Source organism: Rhinopithecus bieti, unplaced genomic scaffold (genome assembly GCF_001698545.2).
Source record: "Rhinopithecus bieti isolate Rb0 unplaced genomic scaffold, ASM169854v2 scaffold_1295, whole genome shotgun sequence".
NCBI lineage: Eukaryota > Metazoa > Chordata > Mammalia > Primates > Cercopithecidae > Rhinopithecus > Rhinopithecus bieti.
The window spans coordinates 1,367,715-1,375,214 of NW_016803880.1; the positions used below are offsets into that span (position 1 = coordinate 1,367,715).

Here is a 7,500-nt window from a genome sequence, read left to right on the forward strand (position 1 = left end):
AAAAAAAAAAAAAAAAAAAAAAAAAAAAAAAAAACATTAGCTGGTAACTGGGTACAGTGGTGCACACATGTAGTCCTAGCTACTTGGGAAGCTGGGGTAGGAGGATTGCCTGAGCCCAGAAAGTCGAAGCTGCCATGAGCCGTGATTACACCACTTGACTCCAGCCTGGGCGAAAGAGCAGGCCCTGTCAAAAAAAAAAAAAAAAAAGAAAGAAAGAAAGAAAGAAAGAAAGAAAGAAAGAAAGAAAGAAAGCTAGTATTTTAAACTGTGCCTCAGATCTAAAAATGAGTGAACCACTGCCCTAAATCGTGGAATAGCAAGCCCAACTTGGCTGGGAGGACACCCTTTCCATATGGGGTCAAAACTCTACTTGCCACTTTGGCACTTTTCAGAATTAAAAGAATAGAGACCTTCAGCTTCACCCTGAGGGGACTGCTATACTCATAACTGAGGAGGCAAAGTCCAGATAAATGAGCAGATAAGGTAGAGAAAGATACAATGAATTTCTCTCTTCCTCAAAAGAAAGAAGCCCAGTAACAAATCTCCTTCAGTGCTTAATGTTTGGCGAGGTAGACTAGTTGAAAGCTTACGACTTGGCTGTTTAATCATCCATTCATTTTTTCAAAGGGCTTGCCACTTACTAGCTAGGTGAACACAGGCTAGTTATTTGCCCTCTCTGAGTCTTAATTTCCACCTTTGCAAAAGGAATGATAATACCTTCCTTTTCCTTTATTATTGTAAGGATTAAAGAAGATCACTTCTTTGAAAGAATGGTGCACAGTGGCGCAAATAATAGAAATTCAAAAAATATTGTGTCCTTCTTTCACATTCCTTTTTTTCTCAAGAAATTTAAAACCAGTATATGTTTTTTAAAAAGTCATTCTAGCTGCTCCATGGAGATCATATATAAATTGAAAGAATGGAAATAGAGAGGTGAGTCAGGAGACTACTGAAGTCCAGATGGGAGATAAAAATGGCTCAGGCTCAGAGAGTAACAGTAGAAAAAAAGAGAAGTGAGGAGATTTGGGATGTATCTTAAAGATAGAGTTGACTGTGCTCACTGTGGAGCACACGGAGAGAAAAATCCCTCTTAAAAATTTTATTTCATTCCAAAGAAAGAGGACTGACTCATTGGTGCTGTGTAGATTGCTGCTCTCCAACAGAACTTTTTGTGATAATGGAAATGTCCTAGATGGTTGTTGTCTAATATGGTAGACATGAGCCTCCTGTGCCTCTTGGCATTTGAAGTATGGCTAGTATGACCAAGAAACTAAATTTTTTATTTTATTTCATTATAATTAATTCAAAGTCATATAGCTATCATATTAGACAGTGCAAATCTAGGTAATATACAACCTAGATTTTTTTCCCTATAATTCCTTCAAATGATACAGACACAACAGTTTATAGAATGTACAGTTTGCTCCCACATACATTTTTTATGATGTTGTCCAACCTTAACTGTTCAACCAGTTTGTGTTAATTGAGCCAAAATCTGGGTGGGGGGGAGAAATCAACATTCTTTCTACTTCTATTAATCCCAATATTATAACATTAATCAGTAAGCCATTTTGACCAATGAAAACATCATATAAATTATATCTTTGAATGTTTTCATTCCTTGGCCTAGTTTATGTGAAATCAATTGCTATGATAACTACATATTGTGTTATTTGACCATAATGTCTATAGGAGAAATGACGAATTAAAAAAAAAAAAATCTTATAAGGAAGACTGTGTAGCAAATCTGACTATCTGTTAGCCTAGGAACTGAAGTAGTCATTACACCTTAGATATTTAAAAGGCATATCAAGGTTGATGTAAGGGGAATTGCAGTGACAATAATAATATTTAAAATAAATTTTCATTTTGTTCTACCTCCTATGTTTTATGAACAATAGTAATATTTTTAATTTGTAAAAGCTCTTTTCTCTTTTCTTCCTCTCTCTTCTTATTTTCCTTTGGAGAATAAGTTCTAAGTGTCTGTCTGCTACCCTATAGTTTATAGATATTTCATCAGTGTCTTCAAAACTAAACTTACCATCTATGCTGCAGTTAGGAAAAACCATGCTTACCATAGTATGCATACTCCCTCCAAATTCCTACTAGATACTCTGAGTGAATATTTTTGGGCTCTGTCTGCCCAGTATTATGTGTCCCTCTTTTCCTGATAACTGCAACTCCTTTCTCCCGAAGGTAGTATCCTTTATCCCTACTTGTGACCTCGGTGGGACAGCCAATCACAATATTCCTCTCATCCCCCAGCCACAATCGTTAGCCTGGAATTAAACATGGTGCTCTTCCAAGTTCCTATCAGAGTTCTTAGCCGAGATTTTATACCTATTCTGAAAGAAAGGTGACCTTTTTCTTTTCAGTTGCTAAACTGGGTTGCTGTAAACCTTGAGCTATCTGTAATCACACTCTGTCATTTCCCAACCATATGAAGGAAGCACTCCTGAAATGGGGAAGAATAAGAGCCGCACGTGGAGGGAAGTAGAAGAGAGGAAGAGAGCAAAGAGACGATCAGATGATTTCATTTCTCTGCCTGAGGCCAGCTCCACCCAATGGACTTCCCAGTTCAGTAAACCAACAATTTCCCTTTTATACATAAGCTTCTATGAGTCGGCTTCTGGCATCTGTAATCAAATGTGTCCTGTTGAATATAGTGCCTCTCCAAACTCATAGCCATGCTCCCCTTCAGTCTCCATGCTCAGCCGTACTTGAATACTCTCTGGTCACTGTGCTCTTTCATGCCTGGGTCTTGGAATATATCATCCCTCTGCCTGGAGCCACAGGCTTCAGATCTCAGCTGAAACATCACTGTCTTAAGGAGGGCTTACCTGACTTTTAGATGTAGGTCATTCACCTGCTATAAACTCTTTGTGCACTTTGTGCTTTTCCTATCATCAACCTCACTGTAGTTATTATTAATGCCTCTTTGATGTTTCTCTTTACCACTAGACTCTGAGCTTTGTGAGATCAGGGAACTGCATCTGTCTTATTCACTGATATATTCCCCAGCACCTAGAATAGTGCTTGGCCCAAAGGACACACCTAAGGAATACATGAATGGTGTTTTCTGTGCATATCGTTAATATATTTTCAAAACTTAGTATACATTTTCTTTTTTTTTCTTTTCTTTTTTTTTTTTTTTTTTTTGTTGAGACAGAGTCTTGCTCTGTCGCCCAGGCTGGAGTGCAGTGGTGTGATCTTGGCTCACTGCAACCTCCACTTCCTGGTTCAAGCAATTCTCCTGCCTTAGCCTCCCGGTAGCTAGGACTACAGGCGCCTGCCACCATACCGGGCTAATTTTTGTATTTTTAGTAGAGACAGGGTTTCACCATATTGGCCAGGGTGGTCTTGAACTCCTGACCTTGTGATCCGCCAGCCTCGGCCTCCCAAAGTGCTGGGATTACAGGTGTGAGCCACCACGCCCGGCCTAGTATACATTTTCAACCCTACTTCCTAGCAGAACTAAGCTGGTAGACACTAAATTTCCTAAGATCCCACAGCTCAGAAGGCCAATTACCAGGCTGAAAATGTGACTTTCAACTCTTCATCCAGCCTACTTCTCACTATAAACACCTACTTCTAAAAATATTTTTCATACAAAAAATAAATAATACGCTTCTCAGTTGCAGCCAGGGTTAAGTACCACTGTTTCAAAATCACCTTATTTTTCCTCTTTGAAACTGCTGATACTATCAAGTGGCATTGCCCTAATTGCTTTGTGTTTCTCTGTATATTAATTCTAATTCTTTTAATGAAATCGTTAATTCCTTGACACTTTAGTCTTGCTACTCAAAGTGTGGTTCCTGGACCAGTAAAATCAATATCCCTCCAGGAGCTTTTTGGATATGCAGAATCTCAAGCCCCATCCCAGAACCTATAGAATTAGAACATTTTAACAAGATGTTTTTGTGCCATACCATTTGTATTCACGGCACATAGGTTGGGAGACTGCAGGTGAAGGAAAATACTTAATACCAGCTTTTGAGGTGGTCAGTTAATTCAATGAGCCAAACTGAGAGTAACCATCAGACCTTTATTCTCTACTACAACAGTGTGGGCAAGAGGCAAAAGAGGACGGCTCCAGCTCCCCCACGTTCCACTTATCCCCACGGAACAGCTCTAGGTGAGGATCAGATGACATGGAAAACAGACAAGAAAAATGAGCCCCGGCCCCACATGGCCCCACATGAAAGGCTCCTGCCTCTTTATAGCCCACAGGCCGGGAAAGGGGAAAGGGCTAGGAGTAGAAAGGTGCGGAGTCAAAGTGGAGGAAAGTGCCTCAGCCAAGGTCCCCAAGAGACAGCCTCTGAATAGAGACACCTGGGCTAGGCATACAGACATGCACACATGCAGTGCAGGGGTGTGAGGGAGGGGTGGTGGAACTGAATATTTTTTTTTTTTAATTTAATGTATGAGCCTAACCTTCCTTTCCCCTCTCCTCCCCTCTCCTCTGCTCCCTTCCCCTCCCCTTCCCTTTCCTTTCATTTTTGAGATAGGGTCTGGCTCTATCACCCAGGCTGGAGTACAGTGGCGAAATCTCAGCTCACTGCAACTTCCGCCTCCCAAGCTCAAACCATCCTCCCACATCAGCCTCCCAAGTAGCTGGGACTGCAGGTACATGTATTTGTATTTTTGGTAGAGATGGGGTTTTGCCACGTTGCCCAGGCTGGTCTTGAACTCCTGGGCTCAAGCAATGCTCCCGCCTTAGCCTCCCAAAGTGCTGGGATTACAGGTGTGAGAAGAAAGATACCCGTTTGAATCCTTGAATGCAACTCCCTAGAGGAAACTGTAAGGCACTGGCTGTGCACCGAGTCTGGTATGGGAAGGGCAGCTTCTTCCTTCCATGGAGCTTGCCAGTCAAAGCCTTGTCATTATCTCAAATCACCCATCGATCACACAAAGGATTTTGGCCTAGAGTCAAACTTCTCAACAAGTTGATATAAATTTTGCACCATTTAATAAGATACTACTTTGCTCAGTAGGCTAAGCAAAGTAGTCTATCAAAGCGACCCATGCGTATTGAAGGATTTGTCTCCAGAAATGGTTCTCAAAGGGCAATGTCTCGACCAGCAACATTAACATCACCTGGGAACTTCCTAAAACTTCAAATTCTTGGGCCCCACCCTAGACTTTCTGAATCAGAAAATGTCGGGATGGGGCCAGCCATCTGTGTTTCAATACTTCCCCCCCGGGTGACTCTGACAGATTCTAACATTTGAGAACCCACTGCTCTGTAGCAGGGTTTCTCAAATTCAGCACTATGGACATTTGAGGCCAGATAATTGTTGTTGCTGGAAGCTGTTCTGCGGATTGTGGGATGTTTAGACAAGCCTCTGGCCTCTAGCTACTAGATTCTTGTACCATATTCCTGGTTGTGACACCCCAAAATATCTCCAGCCATTGCCAAATATCCCCTGGGGGACAAAATTGCTCCCAGTTGAGAACCACTGCCCTAGAGTAATAACTATGACCTAGATTGGCCCAAGCCTAAAGCATAACATATAAACATACAAAAATGATAACATACATGCACTTAAGTATTCACAGATACATGACAATGTGACATAAACTAACCTCTAAATAGTTTACAGTTTACAAAGCACTTTCACATATAGGTCATTTGTTCCCCCACAGTAATCCTAGAAGGAGGGTGATTATCATCATTCTCATCTTAGTGGTAAGGAAACTGAGATTCATACAAGTTACTTGATATGACCAAGGTTATTGCCTGCTAAGTGGCAGAGAGGGAACTTAAACCGAGGTCTTTCTTTTTCATAAAGAGAATTACCTTATTAAATGAGTTATGGAGGGGTTATTTCTAGTCTTTCACAATATTATTGCTCTTGGAAAAAATTCAGTATTAGCTGATAAATAATAGTTGTAGGGATACTCTAACAGATTATTCAATATGAAAAATGGATTGTGCATCCAAAATCAGGGAAGCCTATCTATAGATATTTACACAAGTTACTATGTGAGCTATGATTTAGAAATAGAAGTCTTATGATAGTCAGCTGGGTGCAGGGGGTCACGCCTGTAGTCCCAACATTTTGGGAGGAAGAGGTGGGCGGATCACTTGAAGTCAGGAGTTTGAGACTAGCCTGGCCAACATGGTGAAACTCCATCTCTACTAAAAATACAAAACATAGCTGGGCACGATGGTGCATGCCTGTAATCCCAGTTACTCAGGAGGCTGAGGCAGGAGAATCGCTTGAACCCAGGAGGTGGAGGTTGCAGTGAGCTGAGATCGTGCCACTGCACTCCAGCCTGGGTGACAGAGTGAGACTCCTTCTCAAAAACAAAAACAAAAAAGTCAATAGTGAGCCTCAGTCAGAGATGTTGGAGAGATGTGTAATCAGTTAAGAGGAGTAAAAAAAACAGCACAATCAGACAAATTCAGGAATAGTCTTTCTCCTGTAAACTGCAGCCCCTGCCTGGTGAGAAAGTGAAATCACAATCCTAGCACACTGGCTGAAAGAGATAGAAGAAGAACACCCAGCACACCATAGAGCTGTTGTCCTTCTCTGACCAGGATCCCTGCAGAATGAGGTGCTGCTCAACCAGCCTTAGGCTCCCATGGAGAAGTGTGTAAAAAGCCTTCAGAGCCTGAGACTTCCAGAACGTGGATGGAATACTCATCCAGAGGTGAGCTGGGGATTTCCACGGGCACAGTAATAGACTTTGGCTTCAGAGTGAGCATCCAATCTCCAGTAGCCAACTTGCTGACCTTTGGATGGCCCTCCAACATGGCCAAACTTGTTGCAGAGCATAAAACTGAAATACTAAATAAAGATCAAGGCCAAGTCAAAGTCATGATGAGACAAATGACCCCATACAGACCTTTTGATGTCAGTTCTTTTTTTCCCTGAGAAGAACTTGAAACCTCTTGCCTCCACTTTAGAGAGGGTTGTTAATGGTCCTATAAACTGGAGTTTAAATCTGGAAACGTTTCTCATTAGGGGAAAGAGCACTGGGCTTGGACTCAGAATCCTGGGTTCCAGTCCTGGATGTTCAACAGAGAAACCACTCAACCTCACTCTGCCTCAGATTTTCTTATAAAACAGAGAGAGCTGATTACAAGAACTCTAGGATTCCTACCACTTCTAGAATTCTACCCTTTACCAACATCTGAAATTTGCATTTAATATACTCCCCACTTGGGAGACACCATGCATAAAATTACAGAAGGCAGGATTTGGAGTCATCCAGGCCCAGCTTGCAATCCCAGCTCTGCAGTATTCTAGTTGGATCATGTTAGACAACTCCCCTAGCCCTCCCCATGCTAGTTTCTTCATCTTTAAAACAAAGGTGATAACAACAGTATTCAACTCAAAAGGACTTTTGTGAATATTAAATGGAAGTATATGTATAAACAATACATAGTACCTGGAACATAGGAAGTACTCAGTAGATGGGAGTTACTAATATGTATTTGAGAATGGACAGGCCAGGTGCAGTGGCTCATACCTGTAATCCAAGCACTTCAAG

General features: G+C 41.5%; 1 pseudogene; it reads right to left on the reverse strand.

The window, feature by feature from the left end:
- Nucleotides 1–6,568: 6,568 nt before the first annotated feature.
- The window catches only part of LOC108517836 (MAP3K7 C-terminal-like protein), an 8,792-nt pseudogene continuing 7,860 nt past the window's right edge, over nucleotides 6,569–7,500 (reverse strand).